The sequence below is a fragment of the Anomalospiza imberbis genome, unplaced genomic scaffold, assembly GCF_031753505.1.
Source record: "Anomalospiza imberbis isolate Cuckoo-Finch-1a 21T00152 unplaced genomic scaffold, ASM3175350v1 scaffold_114, whole genome shotgun sequence".
NCBI classification, from domain to species: Eukaryota; Metazoa; Chordata; class Aves; order Passeriformes; family Viduidae; genus Anomalospiza; species Anomalospiza imberbis.
Genome location: NW_027099531.1, coordinates 66,183 through 89,893, shown reverse-complemented (window position 1 = coordinate 89,893; position 23,711 = coordinate 66,183). Strand labels below are relative to the sequence as shown.

Genomic DNA, 23,711 nt, shown 5'->3' with positions numbered 1-23,711 from the left:
CAGGTGTCCTCGGTGTCCACCGGTTGCCGGTGCCGGATAAGGGGGTGCGGGGTGGAACCCAGGCCGGGAATGGGGGTGCGGGGGGATGGCGGCGCCCGGGAATGGGGGTTCAGGGGCCCCTCGGTTGTCCGGAATGGGCGACCAAAGAGTCCCGGTGCCGGGGGTCCCCCTCACCTCTCGCTGCCCCCCCGGGGCCCCAGGAGCGCCCCCAGCCCCAGCGCTGGAGCCATCGCGCTGCTCCTCCTCACTCCCAGTACGATCCCAGTATGATCCCAGTAGAACTCGGTCACCCAGGAGCCGCTCCCAGTATGATCCCAGGACAGCCCAGGCACTGCCACTCCTGGCGTCTCCCCCAGCCCTCTCTGCGTTCCGACCTGTCCCAGCTCCATCCCCGCCCCTCCCGCGGCTGCGGGGGCTTCGGAACGGGGGAGGAGGAGGTGGGAGGGAGGAAGAGGCGCAGCGGCAGCAGGGAGCAGCTGGAGGAGAGGAGAGAAGTAATCGCGTGGCCCTGGCGCTGCCTGAGCTTGCAGCACCCCGGGAGCATCGCCCCCATCCCGCAGGTGCCCGGGGAGGGGGACCTCGGCCCAAATATGCCGGGGCTCCCTGGGTTTGGGGTTTTTTGGGGGGGATGTTTGGAGCTGGTAGGGCTCCAAAGCCGAGCCGCAGCTGGCCCTCGGGGGGACATCGGTGGACCCCCGGGAGGTGTTTTCCGGGGGTCCCGGTGGGCGGTGAGGGCAGCAGAGCCCCGGCGGGGGGACACCGGTTTTGGGGAGCCCCGGGAGAGCTGCGGCTGCCCTGAGCGGGAGCCCAGAGAGAGAAGAGCCCCAGAAGCCCCAGCGGGGACCCTGAGAGGGGGGGGACCCCTGGCAGTGCCGGCACCCCGGCAATGGGGGGTGCTGGGGCTGGAGGGGCGGCATGGCCGGGAAAGGGGTGCGGGGCTCCCGGGGCCGCCAGGGGCTGCTCCCAGCAGGAGCCCAGTTGCTGCCAGTCAGTCCCCATTATGATACAATTTGCCCCCAGCACTGTTCCCGTTGTTCCCAGTGTCATCCAGTGTTTTCCCAGATCTCCCAGCTGCCCTTAGAATAGTCCCAGTCACTCCCAGTAAGATCCCAGCAGGATCCCAGTATGATCCCAGTCTCTCCCAGCAGGGCCCCAGTCACTCACCCTTGTCCCCAGTTGCCCCCAGCGTGGTCCCAGTTGCTCCCACTTTCATCCAGTGTGTTCCCAGTTGCTCCCAGTCACACCCAGAATGGGGGATGAATTTCCTGGTGTGTTCCCAGTCAGTCTCAGACACTCCCAGTATTAGTCCAGTCCTTCTCAGTATGGTCTAGAGATGAGACCAGTGTGCTCCCAGTCACTGCCAGTATGAACCAGTTGTGCCCCACATGGTTCCAGTTGCTCCCTTTCACCCTCACTTTTGTTCCAGTCACTCCCAGTCTCTCCCAGTGTACCCCAGTTCCTTCCAGCATACTCCCAGTCACTCCCAGTTCCTTCCAGCATGATCCCATTTGTTCACAACCACTCCCAGTCAGCCTCAGTGTAGTTGCACTCACTGCCAATATGATCCCTGTCACCTCCAGCATGATCCCAGTTGATCCCAGTATAAGCCCAGTTGTTTCCAGTCACCCCCAACATGCACCCAGTGACTCCCAGTTCCTCCCACTTGCTCACAGCATGATCCCAGTTGCTCACAGTTGCTCCCAGTCAAACTCAGAATGATCCCAGTCACTCCCAGTGTATCCTATTTGCGCCAGCATGGTCTCAATTGCCCGCTGCAGGCTCCTACTCTGTCCCAATGTGATCCCAGTATGATCCCAATATGATCCCAGTCTCCCTCAGTGTGACCGCAGTCAGCCCCCACATGGGCCCAGCTACTCCCAGTATGATCCCAGTACGATCCCAGTATAAAAAAGTCACTCCCAGTGCTGCCATTCCTGGGATCTCCCAGCCCTCTCTGCGTTCCCCGCTCCCAGATCTCCTGAGAGGAGCCCCAACGGCTGGCAGTCCCCTGGCAGGGTCCCCAGCAAGGCCCAGTTTGGATGTGCAGCCCCCAGTTTCCTCAGTTTGCCTCTCCTTTTGCCCGGGCCGGGTTCCCCCGCCCCCAGCGGGTGGGAGCAGCCGAGAGCCCCGCGCTGCCCATCCCGACCTGTCCCGGCTCCATCCCCGCTCCTGCCGCGGGCTGCCAGGGCTGCGGGAACGGGACACCGAGGATGTCGCTGCTCCTGGGGGAGGAGGAGGAGGGAGGGAAGAGGAGGCATGGGACGAAGAGGAAGAGGAGGGACAAAGGAGGATCAGGGAAAGAAAAAGGAATCATGAGGTCGAGCCCTCCCTGATTTCGCAGCCCCCCTGGGACCATCACCCCCCATCCCATGGGTGACCAGGGATGGGGAGCTCGGCCCAGATATCCTGAGGGGGTCCCTGGGTTGGGTTTTTGGGGGGGATGTTTGGAGAATGAAGAACTGCAAAGCTGAGTGGAAAAGGCCCCTTGGGGGGACACTGGGGGGTCCCGGTGGCAGCTGACAGCAGAGGCAGCCTGGAGGAGCAGAGCCCTGTGTCCCCCAGGAGCCCAAAGTGGGGAGCCCAGAGAGGGGGGAGCGCCGTCATTGGCGGGACCCTCAACAGCCTGAAGAGGGGCAGGGGGGGCTCCTTGGAGCCCCTGCAGCCCAAAGCAGAGAGGGAGGGGAGAAGGGACCCCGGGAGCCCAAAAAGCCCTGGCATCCTGTGCCAGGAAGGTGGACAGAGCTTCAGCCAGAGCTCGGAGCTGGTGGGCCATGAGCAGGTTCACCATGGGGAGAAGCCCTAAAAGTGCTTGGAGTGTGGGAAGAGCTTCAGGCAGAGCTCCCACCTGATCCAGCACCAGATGATCCACACCGGGGAATGGCCCTACGAGTGTGGGGAGTGTGGGAAGGGCTTCAGCTGCAGCTCCCACCTCGTCACCCACCAAGGCATGCACACTGGGGAGAGGCCCTACGAGTGTCCCCAGTGTCAGAAGAGGTTTCAGACCAGCTCCAGTCTCCTCAAGCACCAGCGGATTCACACGGAGGAGAGGCCTTTCCGCTGCCCCAACTGTGGGAAGGGCTTCAAACAAAAGTCCCACCTCGTCACCCACCAGCGCATCCACACCTGGGAGAGGCCCTACGAGTGTGGGGAATGTGGGATGAGCTTCAGCTGCAGATCCCACTTGATCTGCCACCAGAGGATCCACACTGGGGAACAGCCCTATGAGTGTTGGGAATGTGGGAAGAGCTTCAGCCAGAGGTCCCCCTTGATCAGCCACCAGAGGATCCACACTGGGGAAAGACAATACAAGTGTGGGGAATGTGGGATGACCTTCAGCCAAAAGTCCCAGCTGATCATCCACCAAATGATCCACACTGGGGAGCGGCCCTATGAGTGTGCCCAGTGTCAGAAGAGGTTTCAGACCAGCTCCAGTCTCCTTGTACATCAGCGGATTCACACGCAGGAGAGGCCTTTCCGCTGCCCTAACTGTGGGAAGGGCTTCAAACAAAAGTCCCACCTCGTCACCCACCGGCGCGTCCACACTGGGGAGAGGCCCTACGAGTGTCCCCAGTGTGGGAGGAGCTTCTCCAGGAGCTCTACCTTGACCCAACACCAACGGAGGCACCGGTAAGAGAAATCCTGCAAATGCCTCAGCTGTGGGAAGAGCTTCGTGCCCTGCTCCAACTCCATCCCCCATGGGAGGACCCACTTTGGTCAGAGCCCTGGTGACCCACATTCCCAGTGATCCCTACTGAGAAGACACCTGGAAGGTGGTCTCCACGTCCTCCTGGTTCCCCATAGGCACCTGGATGAACACAGGGGCAGGAACATCCATCAGGACTCTGATCTAAACTGGAAATTCACTGGCAGAAAGCGATTTGTTGACTTTACACCCCAAATAAATCTCACCCACTCTGTCCAGTTATTTCTTCTGATGGCATCAAGCAGTGCTGCATGATCTTGGAGGTCTTTTCCATTTCAATAATTTTTTTCTTCACCCTGTCTAAACAACCAAAACTGGCATGAAAATAAAGAGATTGAGAAAAGCGATCTAAAGCTGCACGATTTACCAGGATTTGGGGGTGAATTTGGGGTTGGTTCAATAGAATATTTGGGAGGATTTGGGTGTTCTGAAGCTATCAAAGGCAGGGGACATGTCCACAATCTCATAGGTGTGCCGGCAAAAGGTGTCCACCTGAGCCCGCCTGTTCTCCAAGAATTCTAATTGTCTGTCCCAGTCCCTGGCCTGGGTCTCCCTATCCGGGATGTTCCCCCAAAGTGCCCAAATCACTGCTGAAGTGCCCGAGCTGCTCCTGGCTGTAAATGTTCCTGTCCACCAACCTCTCCTGGTCAGTGCCATGGGAGGTGGGAGTTTAGGGGCCCCTGGGGGGATTGGGAAGGGCTTCTGTCAATCCTGTGGGCATTTGTGGTGCTGGGAGGGGGCCTGGCAGGGTCTATGAGGGAGATTTGGGTCCCTGACAGGGCTGTGTGGCTTGCAGAGAATTTGGGTGGGTCCTGGGGGAGATGGAAACGGGTTTTGGTGGTTCTTGGGGTCATTTATCTTGCAGGGAGTAGTTGGGGGGGGTCCTGGCTGGGAGCTGTGGGGTGGTTTGAGGAGTCTGGGAGTGGCTGTGGGGCTGGGAGGGCGTTTTTGGGTGGTTGTGACTCCCCCAGACTCCCAAAGCTTCCACCAAACCCCACCCTCAAGATACTGCCAGAGGTCAGTGGCTCCTGGTTGGGGTTCATCGTCCTGGCACTGCAGAAGATATGGGGGGGTCCCTGGGGCTGTGTGTGTCCCCCCAGAGCGTGTGTGACACCCCCCCATCCCATCGTTTCCTTGGTGTGCCTGAAGTGTCCAGTCAGGAGCAGAGTGACTCTTGCCAAGGAACTTTGTGGTGCTGTTGCTCAATATTAAATCTGTTTTTTGCTGCTCCCTTGCCGGGGATTTTTTCAGCGCTCTCAAGCCCTCGTTGGTAACAGGGTGAAGGAGCCCTGGGCCAGGCTCTGGCCCTGGGGGACACGGGGACGCTGCCGGGGGGTCCCTGTCCCCTGTCCCGCCCCCCATGGCCCTGTGTCAGGCTCTGGGGTCGATCTCGTGGAACATCCTCTGGGGGAGGCTGCGGCGCCGGGGGAGGGGGGCCCGGGGGGACAGGGGACCCCGCTGTGCACGAGCAGCATTGGAATTCTCTGGGGGAACTGGGAGGGGGGGCTGGGGCAGAGTCACCTCCCCAGTGACCTCACACAGCCCCTGTGATGTCACACAGCCCCTGTGATGTCACACAGCCCCTGTGATGTCATACAACCTCCTGTGATGTCACACAGCCCCTGTGAGGTCACAGAGACAACTCTGAGATGTCGCCCTGTGATGTCAGACAGCTGCTCTGTGATGTCACAGAAGACTCTGAGATGTCACCCTGCAATGTCACTGTTTGTTCTTTGATGTGTTGGTACAAAGGCAAAGAGAATAATTGCTTCCAAACTACCATGAATCTCTACTATGTATGGCAAGAAGTAAATCATATTTTGTTTAGCTGCATCTGACCATGGATAAAGCTGTGCATGGAAAGTGGCTCTCACTGCTAGACAATATTATATAGGCCTGGTGGAAAAGGTTATATTAATAGACCTGCAGGGCCTCTCCGAAAGGACACAGATAACCAGGAATATAGAAAAGAGAAAAACAGAAAAATGACTTTCCACTGTCACAATTTTGTGCCAAAACCTTGGTTATGAGAAGACAAAAAAAGATGTATTGAACCACATGTTTTGCAGTTAGGGACTTCTCTGACTTCAGCTCTTAGGACTGAATTGTTCCCCAGGAGCGTATAGAAGTGACTGTGTGAAGAAAACTTTTCCAAATATTCCTAAAAATTCAGGAGTACTCTGCTGCAAAATTTCAGGCACTTCAGGGCATTTTCACTTCAAGCTTCAAGCGTTTCTATGGAAATGCTTGAGAGACAGCATACTTCATATATCCAACATCTCTGTTTGCAAAAAGTTTTTATTTCAGATAGGGGTATAGGAAGGACATTCTCTAAATACAGAGGGTTAAATGCAAAGAATGACACATTTCAGGCAATTTGAGAAACTTATTTTCTTTTATTAATTTCTCAAACATAGATATTCAAATATTATTTAAAAGCAGACAAGCAACTACAGTAGGGTATTTCTCTACACTAAGGGTAACTTTGCAGAATAGTTATACACTGACAAGACTAAAGGGCATCTGGAAGGAATGCTAAGAAACTAGTCTAATTAAAGCTACAGCTCATTAAATGACTACATTAAGTCCCTAACAGACTAGGTTGCTGTCTTCGAGATATTTCAAGCAACCTCCATCAACTTCACTGTTCTTCTGTGAGGATGTGCAGGTGGAGCCAGTTTCTGCCTCATAGACTTAGGCAACAGCACCGTCGTAACTGGAAGGTGAAGGGCAAGGCCACTCAGAGATGTGTCTGCACAATGAATCCATGTGCTGCAGCATCTTCCTTCCGCAGGAGCAGGAGAGCAGCTTCAGGATTGCCAGTGACAAATGCAACAATTATGCAGCGTTCACGTGGCTGCCATCGGGTGTGACCCCCCCAGCACAGCTCTGTGCAGGGAACTCCTCTCAGTAGCTGGAGAGCAGCGTCCGGAGGCGAAATCGCAGCCGACCATAAGCTTGCAGCGCCTCTAGGTGGGCAGCAGGATCTCGGGCCAGGTGCTCAAAGAGGTTGAGTGGCTGAAGCCTTCGCATTGCTGGCGGCAAGCTGATCTCTGCAGGAAGCCTCCCGTTGCCTAGCACAAAGTGCTCCAGGTGTTTCAAGTGCAGGCAGCGGCGCAGGTACGCCATGATGTCCCACAGCCGCTGTGCAAATTCCCTCCTGCGCCACCGGGACAGCGGTACGGTGGTCAGCACGTGCATGACCACAGTCTTCCAGGTAGAGCTGGAAAAACCTGTGCCCCTCAGGATGCAGGTGAAGACCTGCAGGCATTTCAGGTGCAAGCTCTGGCACGGCATCTGCCTGGCGATGTGCTGCAAGAATTTTGCCTCTGCCACAGCATATGTCTCAGGCCACGCTGTGCTTGCAATGATGTTGGCCTCGGCGGGCTGACTGCTCACAAAGATGCTGGAGTTGCCTTTCTGGGCCTCTGTGGGATGGCTGACCACAAAGATGTCAGAGTCCCCTTGGCGCACCCCAAAGAGCATCTCCACCGTCAGGCTCTTCTTGCCTTTGCTCAGCTGGAATTGGCAGGACCGGCTGCAGGGCTGAAACACCAAGTGCCATGAGTATGACTGAGGCACGTGCAGCCACGAGCATCTCACCAACTGGTAGAACCAGCGGGAGGTTTTCTCCACATCCAGGTAGGAGCCGGTGCAGAGTGTCTCTAGGAGGCTGCGCTTCTGCTCCCGCCACAGCTCCTCCTGCGAGTGGTGCAGGAAGCACAACAGCTTCTCGCCCAGCCGCTCCCTCTCGCACAAGCACGCAAGCTCCACACGGACGCTGAAGGTCCATGTTGCCATCTGCCCTGCACTGTTCAGCTCTAGGTGGAAGACGTGCCCTGGCGGGGGATTCAGTGGGACCAGCACGTGGTACACACCATCCCACCCACGGGGACTCCAGCCCTCAAAGGCACTGCCCACCCCGATGGCTTCTTGAGGCACCGGGTAGAAGCTATTGCTCACGCTGTCCATAAAGACACGTGTGAAGCTCTCCATCAGCTCAGCTACCACTGAGCAACCTCTCTCCAGGTCCTCCACAGGCCACTGTATGCCATCCACTAAAAGGATGCCTTGCTCATTCCCAGCATCCTGAGTGTCTTCTCTGTCTTCGGGTCCACCATTGCCGCTCTCTTCCTTGCCACCATCACTGCCAACTTTTTCACTGGCAGCCACGTTACCTTGTTTGTCTTCTTTTCTATCCTTGTTCTTGTTTCCCTCCACGTTCACATCACCCTGTTCTTCAACCTTGTTTCTATCATTGCCATCTTCTTCTGTAACATCCTTATTTTCTTTCTCAGGTCCAGTAAAACCATTATGGGCACTTTCATTCCCGCATTTACTGCTATCTTCCTGCTCAGACACAGTCACATCTCTGCTTCTCTGTTCACTGGCATCACTGCTTTCCTGCACCTTCACATCCATGTATTTTTCCTGTCCATCTATGTTGTCTTCACCTTCATTTATGTCATTGTTGTCGCCCACCTTTATAGTCACACTATTGTTTTTTTCTTCATTTCCATCTCCTTCTTCTTCCTTTCCAGTGTCCTTGTCTTGCTCCACCCGCACATCCTTGTGTTCTCCTTCATTTGCTTCATCTAGGTCTTCTTTATTTCCAACAACATGGCCAGGTTCTTCTTCATTTTTGTCACCACGACTGTCTCCTGGCACATCCCCATCACTCCGTCCCTCATCTTTCTTTAAATCATGTCCATTGTCTCTGTGAACATCGCTGTCTTCCTTCACCTTCACATCGTCATTGCCTTCGAAGGCATCATCACTGTCTCCTTCATCTACAGCCACAGGACTGCCTCCTCTGTCATTTTCAGTGCTGCTGTCATCTGCCTCCACAGTCACATCAGTGTTTTCTCCACCTTCCTCTGGATCAGTGCTGTTTTCTTTCTGTTCTGTTCCTTTCTCATCTCCCAGGTTCTTGCAGGAGCTCTGGTCCTTGCTGCTGCTGCTGCTGGTGTCACAGCTCCTTCTCCTGCAGCTAAACCACAGGCCCAAGAAGAGCAGGACGCCAGCAAGAACCCAGACCGGCCACTGCTGCAGGGCACCAAAGAGCACGGCTCCCCAGCCCTCGTCCTGCTGCTCCAGGGGCCCCCGCTCCAGCTCCTGCAGCAGCTGAGCCATCTCACGGTCCAGCAGCTCCTGACGCTCCTTCATTCGCTGGTGCGTGGCCTCATCCAGCCCATCCCCAGCCGGCTGGGGGTACTGGATCAGGCTTTGCACGAGCACGAAGAGCAGTGACAGTAAAGCCATGGTCTGCAGGAGGACACACAGAAGGGGTTCAGTGGGGCCGGAATGGAGACAGACAATGAGGGGCAGGAGCAGCAGGGATGTGGCGGCAGGAAGGAGAGGGCCCCCGGCAGCTGGCAAGGCCTGCACCGCTGCCCCAGCAAGCAGCGCGCCCTCAGCGAGGCGCTCCCGCCGGGGCTGGGCCCTGGATGCGGGGGCAGCCCCAGGTACCGGCGCTTCTCCCCCAGCCCTCCTCCAGCCCCCAGCCCCGTCTCCTCACTGCTGTGCACTCACCGCTTGCCCAGGCTCTACTGGGGCAGCGGCACCCGCTGGGGCCTTTTCTAGCTGCCCCCATTGTGACACGGCGCCTGCGATGTCACAGAACCCAGAGCGCGGCACAGGCCAGCCCCGCCCGCCGTCCCCAGCCCGGTCAGGGAACTCATCGTGGCCCTGGGCACCCCGAGCCCCAACAGACACCAAGTGCAGATCCATCACTCGGGAACCTGGGAACACCAGAGCTTCCCTTGACAGAGCAGGCACAAGCACCCTCACACACAACCCTTGTCAAATTCAAATTTGGGTGACATGACCCAGGGATGTTCTCAGTGTACAAGTGTAGGCTTTTATTTAATACTGGTGGGGGACATTTTTTATTAGTAGTATTTATACTTATTACTTTGGGGTAGGATGTCATGTAAGCTAATGCTCTGTTACAGATTTAGTGAGATTTCTTTCTTTCTGGAAGAAATCCAGGCTGCTTGGATGATGCACAGGAAGAGTTAATACCATCCTAAAAAGGCCAAATAATTTAATTACAAAATGTTATGCCTTCAATAACCTCTTAGCTCTCAAACTCTGTGGTTCAACACCGTGCAAATTTCTGGTATAGCCAGGATTTTGTTCTGAAAGTAGAATGTCTGTGTTTTCAAATTGGTGCAAAGATGTACCTCTGTCACTCCCACCATCTTCAAAATTGTCTCCCTTAAACAGTCTTAGCCAATCTCTTTGCCTGAGAAAGGAACTTCTGTCTCTTTCTGCTATCTCTTTGTGTATTTATCTCCAAAGGACTGTGAGTACAGGAGAGATTATACTCCTCGACCTTTCTTTGGGGAACTCATCTCTAAATGGAACTGCAGAAGTGGGGAGGGAGGAAAGGGAAGCAGGATGTGACTTGAGTACCTGCATCGTGACCACAGATGGCCACTGCCAGACAGACACTGACGTCAGGCTGATCACGCTCACCCATTGGTGTGTAGCAGAATAATGTTGGGATTGCTAAAACTGCTCTGAATTGGATTTGCTTAACAGATGTCATTAGTAAAAGTATTCCAATAAAGAGTTTTAAACTCTCTTCCGAGCTGATGCTACTTATCATGTATCTTCCCCGCATTCTTCTAGGGAAGCTGTTTTTGATGTTGTCCCTTCCTTCTTTTTACAAGGGAGCAAAAATTATTTGCCAAGTATCACTCTTCCAGATTTGTTTCCTCTCATTTTCCAAGATTTAATAAAGCGAACACTCAGCAGAATAGTTCCGTATTTTTTGAACACAATTCTTCTATTACCCAACTGAGGCCCTTCTGTGACCATGAAAACACAAAAACTGTTGTGAGCTACAGTTTACACTTAAGAGGTTGATATGGGTCAGTTCTCCCAGGTTATTCTTAGTTCATCTGCTATGTAAACTGTTGATGTCAGTGACTGGAAGCTGCTCTCCAGGACATTATATATATGATAATTATATGACAGAAAATGCAACATATAGTTGGATCTGACCTTCAAGTTCACTAGCTTAAAAAAAGAAAAAAAAAAAGTCTGTAAGAAATTTGCTGGTTTTTCTATTTATAAATGCCTTCACATTTATATTTAGTTTATGCACATACAAGAGCCTTTCCTTGCATGGACAGCAGTGCCCATCCATCATCAATCTCGGGTATATTATAAGTCTCAATGATAACTGCCTCCAGAAAGCATTTTTGAGACAAAACAGGCAAATTCTTTTGCATAACTATACAATCTTCCAGTAGTAGGATCTTCACTCTCACATAAACACTTCATGTTTTTCCGCAAAGGAATCTGGGATAGATTTTTCTGAGAGATAACAAACCACCAAAAATTAATTAAATAACAAACAAGAGGAAAACACCATTTCTTCACTCAACACACTTTCCTTGTTTTTCATAAGCATTCAGATTTACAGCTGCTGATGCTACCACAGGAGCAGGACTTTGTCTGGTTTTGCTTCCTTCTTCCAGCAGATCAAGCACAGCTGCAAAATGCAAATGGTTTTTTTTCCTGAGACGGCAATCAATCTTCTGGTTTGGCTATAGTCTACTTTTCCCTATAAAGTAGAACCTAGAGATACACTCAGAAAATATGTATGGAAGTACCTCTCAATTAATTAAAAAATATTATTACCCAGAAGATAGAGACATGACTGTCTACACTGTATGAATTGAACTTATATGAATTAGGACACAGAGTCTTCCATTCTTTAGTAACAAAACTGATGCTGTCCTGAAAATGACATTAATGAATGAGACTGGTATATGAAAACCTTCTGCATCTGCTCTAGACGTTGGAATGAGCATGTTAAATGATGCAGCAGACAAGGAGGATGCACTTCTTAGGGAAGCTGAATGTCACTTCTGTGCTTAAGGAGTTCTGCAGTTTGGATGAAGGTCACAGGCTATGTCCAGGTGCACGAAAATGAATGATAAACACACACAGTTCTCTTAGACTGAAAGCAGAGCTAGACAAAGAGTATGAAAATAAGGAATAATTCATCCCCTGGTTTTCTAAAGATGTCAGTCTTCTATTAGAAGACAGTTTGTTAGCTCCTCCATGTATTAAAGCTATAACATAATAATAGAAGCACCTCAAACTTGTATCTAAGATGCATAGATTAAGTAAGGTCTATGCAGAGCGAGCACCCTAAAAACATCACAAGAGCAAGCAGTGACAATTTCTGGGATAGTAATGACATGAATCAGTATCTAAAAGTTAAGTATAAGTGAAGAAGAGAATTTTTCAACTAATGGATCAGGGAAAATGTGGGAACAAAGGATATGTGATTAAAGATCACAGTGTATTATATAAACAGAGGTGGAGAATATATGACTTTGATTCTGTATTACAACATATTTCAATTGAGTTGTGTGTAGCTTTAGTTTTATACATGCACAATTTTTTAGAACACATTTTTAGAGTATGCCATGCAATAAAGGAAATGCATTGTATTGCATTGATCCCCACATGACTCCCTGGAATATCTTAACATTTCCAGCACAGATTCCCACTTCTGAAGATGAAAACCCAGAGAAGATGAAAACCTGTAACTGCCATTAAGAGAAGGTCTAAAATTTTAATTGCTGTCTGAACACAAAGGAGCTGTGACATGCTGTGGTTTCTTGAAGCACTCCTGTAGTCACAGACACATCTTTAACTACCCCACCCTCTCCCTCTTCCCCATCCACCACTGACTGATGCAGCTGGGAGATTCAGTAACTGTGGAGCAAAATCTTGCTTACTTTCAGCTCTCCTGCCCCAGCAAATGCTCAGCTCCTCTGGGAAGATGGACCTATGCCATAAACACACTGCACCTGGAAGAGAGTGAAAACTTCCCTTCAAACACACACATGTGACCAGCTTTCTGGAACTGCCTGATGTTGCCAGTTTTCGTCTGTTTTCCACAAAGAAGGGAAAGAACCTTGTATTCTCCTCCTCATGATATTTCAAGTCTTAATTCCAAAGAACAGAGATGCCAGGACTTGTCAGTGACATGACTAACAATCTTATGAGAACTGGCAAGACAGCTCATTTCTCCTACATCTTACAGAAACCTTGGAATTATTTTGTCTGAAACACTTGGGAGAAGGAAGATGGACTTAATTCTGACAACTTTATTGAATATTCAGTACATCTGACATCCTGATATCAACAACAAAAATATGGTTTAATTATGATAAGCCATACTGGTATCATTTACAATACGTAAGTGTGAAAAAACTGCAATGAATTTTTTCTTGATCCATGTGGAAAAATACACATCTTCCACCCCCCCAGAAAGGTAAGGCAAGGCACAATAAATTCTCGTAATTCTCTTTCTTCTGGCTTTTCAGTTCCATCACAGCTCTCCAAATTAAGATTTATGTGCTATTTTGCATCTGTATCTGTTGTTGCTTTCCCCCCTACAGGGATATAGGTGGATAAGTTTGGACAGGAAACGGTATCCCTCAAGCCAAACTGAAAGGTTTATAAAGTTGCTAATAAAAGTTTGGGTCAGGGCCTAAATATCAATCATCTGCTCATTGTCTTTTTAAACGAGCTCAGGCATTTTCCCAACCATTCTCAGCAGGTCTCTGCCACTATTCTAAACTAAGATTTCAGACATTTCTTTTTTTCCTGTGTTGACCTCAATATTTTTTTTCTCCCCCTCTCTACCTGCCAGATGCATCCATCAGGATTTTGCCAAAGGCTATCTGCTTTTGAAGTTGAGAGGAATTCACTAATCGTGAGTGTCAAATCCACAATAAATGCCATTGCCATATGGTATATGCTGCTTTTGGGAATTATCTCAAAAGGCCTAGCTGTGAGAAGGCTGGCTGTATGTTAGGAGGGTTTTACTGCTAACTTTCATAACTCATGTCAGGTTTTCAGTTTCTGTATTCATTGGCTTCAGTGAGTGCAACTGTTTCCTGAATTTATGAAAATGTTGTCAAGATCCCTTCATCTTGCTTCCTCCGTCTCTCTCACACAAACACATCCAAACACATCTCTACACAGTGGAATAGCATGCACAGTGGCATGCAAATCTAGCAAAAGAGAAGCTTGTAAATAAATAGCATGTCATTCTGTTTACTCATTAAATTCCTCTGGGTGTTAAACTCATGACAAACGTATCATAAGCCCCGATGAAGGGTTTACAGCCTGTCCCATCACACCTTCCTGAGTGCAATTCTGCCATGCATAGGAAGACATAAGTTTGAAAAACAGAGCAGAAATAGCTCCCGTAAGGGCAGGGTGCTGACATAGATGAAACGTAACTAACTGGAGAGCATTTGTTGTAGCTGAAGAAGACAGCATCAGTGTCACATCTCTGTGCCTGTGGAGGTGTAATCTACATTCAAAGCAACAAGAAATCTATCTCCTTTAAAAAATTGTCCATTAGTACATAAATGTGTCTGTGTTGAAACTCCTCAGATACCATTCCCAACAAGAACTACACACAAGACTAAGAAATTCCACAGAGAAACATGATTTGGTGATCCAAAGAGGCAAGGAGAAAGAAAACCACATATGTGGAGTTTAACATACCAACGTAGTGATAGAAAAAGAATTACAAAAATAAATGTCAGTCCCCTTGAAACACTTGAGGCAGCGCTCTCAACCTTCTCTGATGCTCTGGGAAGATGTGAATGTCCTCCATGTCTCACATCATCCCCACCAGCCACATGGAAATATCGCCAATGCAGCTCGGAGTGTTTCAAGTATAACTCCCCTCGAATTTATGTAGTCTGTTAACATCCTCTTGGAGCAAACAGAAATAATAGTTTAAAAAGACAGCTCTATTTCAGAAACATGTGCCTCTACACGACAAAAAAAACCCCAGAATTTAATACCGTCCCTCAGCACCGATACCCCGTGACCCCCCAGACCCCCACCGAGGGCCGAAGACCTCTGCGGGCCGTCAAAGAACCCACCCAAAAGCGGCCGGCCGCTTGCCACCAGCGTTGCGGTGGGGCAGGGCGGGCCGAGTCGCATCGGGGGCCGGCGGCTGCTGCTGATTTCCGCCGCACGTACGTGCTTCTCTTCCCCGCTGGCCCCGCTGAGATGCTGTTTTGCAGGGGAGGGTTTGTAGGGTCCTGGGCAAGGGGCGGTGGGGAGGCCGTTTCGACAGTTCAGCGTGCCAGCAGGCCGAGCACAGGGCACGGGCTGCCCGTCAGCTCGGTCTGGGAGTGCTCTGGATACTAAAGGAAACGAAATAAAATTTGCCAAGAAAATTTCTTTTCCGGACAAGTTTCTTGTTCCAAGCAAATAGAAGAGCCATTCCTTCAAGAGAAGAGAAAAGAAAAAGGGGGGGGAATAAAACCCAAAAACCCAAAACCAAACCAAATCAAACCAAAGCACAAAATCAAAACAAAATGAAAAAAAAAACCAAAGCAAAAACAAAAAACCCGAACCAAAACCTGTCGGGATCTGTGATATGTAGATGCTCCCAAGATGGTAGAAAGTCTCTGTCTTTCAGCCCCGCTGCCAAAGAAGGAGTCGTAATTCATCTCTGCTGGTTTTCAAGGTTGTTTATTTCTTCTTCTCTAAAATATTTTCTTTCTGACCTGCAGCAGGTCTGTCTTGCAGGACAGTGTGTGGGGCTCTGCCCCTCAGTGGGATGTTACAAACATTATATACCAAAAACTACGTGTGCTATATTTACAATAATGAGCCAATACCTATCACCCATGTTGAACAGTGTGTCCCCAGCCTAAACCCATAGAAAAATGCCAACACCACAGTGAAACATGGAGGGCATGAAGAAGAAGAAAAAGGACAAGACATGCCCAGTTTCCTCCATCTTGCCCCTTGCCCCCTTTGAACCCCTTATCTAGAATGCTAAAATTCTACTTTTGCACCCGTGCCACACTAATTACTACTTAAATCAAACAGTCAGAGCTTGTAATTCATCCTGAAAGATTGAAAAATCGTTTGCATGGACAGAGAACAGAGGCAGTGTCTCTTGGGGCTCTGTACAGGGGGGTTCCGGACCCCCTGCCAGGGTCCCAGACTATCCAGGGCAGCCAGAGGGATGCCCTGGATTCCCACATCTCCCCCTCCTTCTTGAACCAAGAACACTTCTTTGACAGCTCTGTCTGTGGTCTGCCGCATGCGCTAAAGCATGCACGGCACAAGCATCAGAAGAATTACAATACCCTGTAAAGATATACAACTGTTTTCAAAATTTCCTTCTACAACTGTGAAAGGTTAAACAAATTGAACACAGCATCCATCTAAGATTTAGTTTCCCTCCAGGTGTGTTTTCTCTCATGATACCTCTTCACATTTATCACTCTTGTGTCCATGTGCCCACAAGAGATGTTCAATTGCTGCTTTGTTCTCATTTCACACTCCTAGCTAACAAATCATTCAATGCAAAAGAAACGGCATGGGCATCTTTACTCTGCCCACAACCTCTTTTGATCCAGCTGTGCCAAGGCTCTTTTTGATGCCACCTGCTGTGAAAGCAGAACCATCCCAGTTTTCCGAGCCTTTTTTCCATGTGTTAACATTATCATTGTCACAATCTGGATCACTTCACTCATTCGATTTTTTCCTTCTTGCTCTTTTATCAAAGTCATGCTGCGTGTTAACAAAAGATTTGCCAATGCTGCATGGACTATCCCTGATATCTGTAGGGATAGCAAATCAAACTGTCTTACAAATGAAAAAGATCTCTCGTGGCAATTATTTTGAAACCTGGTTGGATGGTTTGTTCGACATCTTAGTGTAGATACACCAAGATGATGCTTCTTTGCAAATTCAGTGGTTTGGAGTGACTTCTATGATTTTATCTTTGTTTTGTGCCACTCCGAAAAGCCGAAAAATTATATAAAAATTCATTTTTGCCACAACTTTCCAGTTCTCAAGGCTCATAAGGAGCTGCAGAAAGAAACCCCATCCAAACACCACCTCCATTCTCCAAATTGCAAAATTGTTGGAGGGATATCTTTTGGAATCAGCCATTTGTTCCCTGGCAAATTCAAACATGTTGAAAAGGGCTTTTCTGGCCTTGAGTGTTTCAGACTGATAGTGTCAACCCTGATGTGTTGCCCCGAGTTTTCCAAACATTTCCCTTGGTTGAAACATGAACAAAACCACCCCATTGCCCAAGGCAATCAGTGAGAAGATGAGGCACAAGTATAACACTTGATCAAACTGCAGGCCTCATTCCCTGTGGGAATCTGGAATGCAACACCATCATCTCCCTTTCCTGAAATGGAAAGACAACAACTCAAGTCCCAAAAGAAACCCAAGTCCCAGAGTCCTCTTTTTGCATGTAGAACGAAGAGATCTCCGCTGTCTTGACACCTGCTCACGTCTGCGTGCTGACTTCTCTGCTTCTGGAGTCAGGATCTGCTCTCCTCTGAACTCAACAAGATCTCACGCATACTTTCAACCCCTGTGAAAACACAAACACAATTCTTTCCCAAAGTTATTAATTTGAGTGGTTTTTTCAATTTGATCTGTCCAGTGTCTGGGACTCTCCTCACGTTTCACTCGATGATCAGTGAAGTGCGCTTTACAAAAGAATTATTTCAAAAGATTAAAATACACAACATCTCCAACCTCATTCCAGCCTTATTTCAGGCACTTCTTCACCTTTCTCTCCTCCTTTTTTTTTTTTTTTTTTTTTTTAAACAGGAAGGTTGAAAAATACAAAACATAATATAAAATAAGACAAAATACCTCAATGATAAAATGCATAAAACTTACCAAAACTGACAAAAAAATCAAGAAGATTCAAAAGAAAGAGATTCTAAATAACATATATAAAATTGAACAAAGCATAATCATTAGAAACATTGTGCCAGCACTTCAGAGTCTGCAAACAGCTGCAACATTTGTTTGCAGTGAAAATCCTCGGCATCCTTTCCCGGGCAAGGCTGACAAGTTTCACCTCAAAGCTGCCTCAGCTGTTCCATCTGTAGGATCGAATTGGTAGGTCAAAATGACCTGCATATTATTCATTTTTTGTGCAGAAACCTCTGGATTTTGCTGGCAAACTCATCTGTCCAAGTTAAAATCAGAGCCTGGCCAGGGCCCAAACTTTAAACTGGAGTGATGTCCCCTAACATATTATCTAAAACCAAGCTTGTACCAACAATACATATATGATACTTAAAACATAACAACCTATCATAACATTGTCACATAAAATAAACACTTGAAGTTCAAGAGGGTAAATCGATCAGATGACAAAAAGATTCATTTTCCTTGAAACTTCTTTGAGGGAAAAAGGATGTCAATTGGACAAAATCATAAGATCAACAGTTGACAAAAGGCTGACAAAATGTTTCAGACATCTCCCTTTGAGATCTTCTGAAAAACATTTGAGAATGATAAAAAATAGAAATGCAATTATTCCACTCACAAGAGATATAAAAACAAACCAGAAGGTCCACCTAGAAAAATGCACAATACAGTTAGAAACCAAAATGAGACTTCAAAATGGCATGCAACCTGGATAAGATTGCATAAAGGACATTAAAACATACGAAAATTTGCTATGAAAGAACAAAGCACAAGGCTTCAGCTAGTAATAAGATAAAATTTCTTAACACTAATATTTATAAAACACTGAAATAGTTAAAAAATAAAAGAAAGGATTTGAAAACAACAAACACCCTTTGTATCATTATATAAAGAAATAACAGACTATAAAAACTGACTATTAAATGATGAAATCAATCTCAGAAAACCCAAAACAAATTCCTTTAAGACTCTTATATATTGATAAACTTATAATAAAACACAGAAGACTGAAACAAAACCAAGGATTCAACAAACTGTGTCTCCTCCTTAAATCAATGTTCATCGATGTCTCATGACTTCCTTTTCAGTTGAAATCCTCCCATCATTAAAGAAAAACAACTAAACTTTGTTAGCTAAATAAACTTGATCTTTGAAAAACTTAAAATAATTTTTGAATCAAACAGTACTGAAACTCAATATAAAAAATATCTTGGTAAAAAATTCCTAAATTATATTAACTTTATAAAATCCAGATGTATCAAATTAATAATATATAAATTCATTATCAATTAAACTTTTATAAAACTTAACTTCTTCAGGGCCCAAACCTAAAATAAAACTTCAAGTGATATACTCTAATTAAACAATACTTAAACTCAAACCAAACTATATAAAAATCAAGCCCATCATCAATAAAATATTAAAATACGACCTAACTTAAACCTTAAAATAATAAATTACTAAAAATTTATGCTATTTAATTTTCTATTTCAATTTTCATTATGATAAGATGTCCCTTTCTCACAGTGTGTATCCCACACAATGATAACCTGTCCCACAAAAAAGAAACAAGTAATTGTGATTCTTTCTTCTGGTCCTCTTCCACAATCTTCATGTGTCATCTGTAAAGTTGTTTCGTTGAAACAGTAATTGAAGTGCTCTGAGAAATCTTCCATCCCGAACTTGGAGGATCCTTTCAAGTTGCTCTCCCCAGATGTTTGCCTGAATGGATGCAGTGTGTTGAGGTGTATCATTTCTGCTGCAGGCCCTCACCATTTCTTCCAACGAGGGTTGACCAGGCAGTGTGTTGATGATTTGTCTGCATTTTGTGTTGGCATTTGCAAATGCAAGACCCCAAATCAGGAGTGGTTTTGCTGTTTCTTCATTCACTTGCCTGTTCACTGCTTGTGTGAGGCACTCAAGGAATGAAGTAAAAGGTTCTGAAGGTCCTCGCCTGATCCCTGTGTAGATGTTTTCAGGTGTTCCTGCTGATGGAGTTTGTAAAATTGCATTGCATGCTGCATTCTTGATGTCAATCAACACATCCCGTGGTAGCTCTTTAATCTGTTGTCCTGTATTATCATTTGGTCCCAGGGGTTCCACAGTGGTTTGAGTGTCATTACTCCGGCCGGCTCTCCGTGGGACCCTCTTCATACTGGTGCCATGAACAGGGACACCTTTGCTTAAATGCGGATTGCTTAAATGCAGAAGACTCTGAAGCATCAGGCAAGCACCTGATTTGGGAGCCGGAGAGCTGGAGGCAGGAGAGGCCTGGTGAAGAAGGAGACCAGAGTCCAGAGCTTAAGCGGCTGATCAAGTCCCTGCTGAGGTAAGACCACGATGGAATTAGACATGGCAATTAAATTACTGACAACTATCCTCTCTAAGAGAGGTGAGGACACCAAAGAAGCAGATGTCATAGCCCTAATAAAATGGGCACATAAAAAAGGAAAGTTTCTGACCCTGCTGTGCTGTTTAGTGAATCTGAGTGGCAAGAGGTAGGAAACTACCTAAGGGGCATTATGATAGAAGGTGGAAAAAATGGAAAAGAAGCCAGAGAGTTAGGAGTTACTTGGAAATCCATCATCAAAACTTTAGAGACTATGAAAGCTGAGAAAAAGGTGTCTGCCACAGCCATTGAGGCTTTGGGAGGCGATGTAAAACCAGTTCCTTCCAAACTGTCACGTCTTGCTAACTTTTTTGGAGTTGGAAATGTCCCCATAAAAGGAATCTCTGCCCCTGTTTGCTCTAATTTGCAACAGTTGCTAAATAATCCATCACAAAAAGAGGAGGCTGCCCCATCAGAGTCTGCTGCAGCTGATCCAAAATTAGAAAAAGTAACCGATCCCCCTTCAGGAGAGGCAATAGATATGGAAGCAGTGCCTGACGCAAAAGAAATAGAAGAATTTCCTCAGGTGGAGGGCGATTCAAGGCTGAAAAAGGGAGTTTCAGCTTGTGGGCAGAAAGGAAAAAGAAAAGAATGCCGCCCTTCCCTGTACCCTCCTTTGCCTCACACAGCGTCAGATGAATCTATGCCGTCGGCTGAGTCCGAGGGAGAGGAAAAAGATACAGTTAGAAGGTCAAAATGCTCTGAATCTAAGAACAAAGTTAAAAAATAAAATTCTAATGACTCCATTCAAGAAGTCTTAAAGAAATTAGCAGAATTATCCATACCGCAGGAACAGTTAGAAAAACAGAGACTGTGCCAGTGCTAAAAACTATTCCTACACCCCTTTCTGTCCCAATCCCAGTGACACCCCCTGTGGAGCCTACTGCTCCACTGATGCCCAGATGCCTTGCAATACCCCTGCAGGCACCAAGGCCAGAAAAAATCCAATTCAACAACGATGGTCGGGTGTGATTTGAGATGCTGTCATAGAAAGTGAGTGGCAGGCTGCCAGTTCTCTTGCTTGCCCTGTAATAATCAGTAATAATCAAGCAAATTGGGAACCTCATGATTGGAAAATACTGCAACAAGCAAAACAAACAGTTACTACCCATGGTATTCGATCAGAAGCTGCCCGACAAATTACTCAGTTGATTTTTACAGCAGATGTCCTTGCCCCTGCTGACTGTGCAAGAGTTGCTTCCCTTCTCCTCACTCCGTCTCAGTATTTGTTGTTTGAAAGAGAATGGAAAAGATTAGCAGTTGAAGAAGCAAATAAACATTTAATAGTAGGAGACCCTCTGTATGGTATACAAGCAGATATGCTAACTGGGCAAGGACCCTATTCTAACACACAAGTTCAGCTACAATATCCTATTCAAATGCACCAAATTGTACAGACTTTAGCCCACTGAGCTCTTTTGTCTGTACCTGATAAGAAGAAAACTGCACCCTATACCACTGTCCGTCAGGGAAGCACAGAGCCCTGTGGACAATTCCCAGACCGTTTCTCAGCAGCAATAAAAGACAATGCAGAGTTGCCACCTGAACTCCAGGAACATATGTTCCGCACTCTGGCTTTTGAAGGAGCAAATCCTAGAACAAGAGCAATCCTGGCAACATTACCACAAGGGAGCCCAGTTGACGAAATGCTTATGAGAGCCACTCGGGCAGAACAGAATAATCAGACAGCCGCCTCCACGGCAGCGATGAAAGAAACATTAAAGGAACAAGGTCATGTAATTGCAGCTGCTCTGTCTGGAAGCGGAGGCAAGCAAACTAAAATAAAAGGTCAAAGTAACAAAAAGATTGAAACTGGTACCCGCTTCTGATGCGCTGAATTTGGTCACAGGCGGCGAACCTGTTCCAAAACTGTTTGGTGTTGTGTGTGTAACTCTGATGCTCGTGCTACTGCTGCCTGTACTCGCAGACCGTCAGGAAACACGCAGAGCAGCACGAGGGGTCTCTGTGTGAAGACACAAGTACAGACCCCTTTGACCCAGCACACCCCTTTGACACAGATGAAAAATACAGTTTCCTATACCAGCACATCCCAGCCACCCGAGGGAGTCTCGGAGTGGACGTGGCAACCACAGTAGAGGCAACCCTGAGCAACAAAGAGGTAACATTGATTCCAGCTGAAGTAAAAGGCCCTGTGCTCAGTGCTGAGTCTCGAGTAGGAGGACTTTTACGTGGCAGGTCATCAACAAGTAAAAAGGAGTAATTGTATTACCCGGTGTGATAGATGCAGAGTTCATAGGGCAAGTACAAATCACGGCCTATGCTTTACAACCACCTGTAACAATTCCCAGAGGCAGCAAGATTGCACAAATACTTCCCTATGAAAACTTTCTTACACATTGAGAGTATTATGAAAAACTCAAAAAACAAGGCCAAATTGCGAAAATAAGGGGAAATGAGGTTCAGCTTTGCACAGGATGTGCAGAAAAACATCACCTGCCTCATGGGAATTGTGTAGCTAATGCTCCACCCAAAACCACTCATAATTTGAACACAACATGACAACTTGCTTTTCATCACTTATCCACGAGCCTTCTGGCTAATGAGACTCTCCAGGATTTGCAGCAGAGACTGATGGCAATACCTGGCCATGGCTTAAGGTTGGCATTGGAGAGACACGTTGTAGTTTAACTTCTGTTTTAGAAAGAACATCCAAAGCTGGACTAGAGCTGCTAGAACCTAACTTCTTAAACCAAAGCAGGACAAAGCTCTACTCATGGTTCACACACTGTGTCTGTGTTTCCACAGCAGGGACATTAATTTCAGCAGTTGGTTCTGGTGGATATTGGGTAGAAGGTCACAATTCAAGATTCAGCCTGTAGGTTGCTGTTCTCCTTCCCCTTCATCCTCACCAAAACTAGTTCATCCAGGTCTTAGACATGGTCTCCCAGTTCAGAGAAAAATTTAGGAAAGAAACTGTCAGGAAAAGATCTCCTCCTATCCCAACAAACTGGTACTAACACCTGAGGGATATAAAACCCATGACCACACATTAGTGAAAACCGACACATCTACAAATTTAAGATTGCAAATATTTACTATCTCATTTCAAAATAAGGAGAGCACCCAAACAATGCCAAGGGAAAAGGGAAAGGAAACCCTTCCACAAGCTCCTGAGAGCAGTTGGTGTCACAAGGACTAAAATGTTGGGAAAACTTCTGTGTTGATGGGAAAACAACATCAGAGGTCAGAGATGCTCTGTATGCATGTCACTACCTGCAGCACCATTTCACTGCAGCTGACATGTCTAGAGAAAGGATTTCCAGCTGCCGATGTTTACTGAGCTGAAAAAGGTCAAAGAAATAGAAGTGACCTTTTCATGTGGGCCTGCTGGGTAAACATGAGGCATTGATGGGCTTGAAAATGGATTAAAGGGGGCAGAAGGGGAGAAAAGCTCTTGAAAGAGCCTCCATGGATAACATCCAGCAGTGCTTCCCTGCTCCATCTAGTGAGATCTCAGCAGTCATATGGGTTTCACTTTGTTACATTTTCAGAGTAGGGGCTTTTGGCCAAGTGTCCCATCTGACAGTATATAAAGACTGGAAAGCTCTCCTGCTCAGTCACCTAGGAAGGCAGACCCAAATGAGGCTGCAGGTGCACCCTGTGCTTTACTGCTATCACCACTTGAGAGACACAGAAACAATTGCATGAAATCTTGATTTCCCCATGGTCCTTCATTTGGGGAAAAGGCAGCACTTTGTCTCTTTAGGCCAGGGACAGAAGCTGCCTTAGCTTTGCACAGCCAGGATTTCAGCAGTGATCTCCTCTCACACCCCAGCTCTTCAGCAGTAAGAGCTAGCCAGGCCCTCGCTCTCACTTCAACACACAGCACCACCTTAT

The 23,711-nt window shown here is 47.5% G+C and overlaps 1 pseudogene; it reads left to right on the top strand.

The window, feature by feature from the left end:
- The first annotated feature begins 2,782 nt into the window (after window positions 1-2,782).
- LOC137465837 (zinc finger protein 551-like) overlaps window positions 2,783-23,711 on the top strand; it is a 51,173-nt pseudogene continuing 30,244 nt past the window's right edge.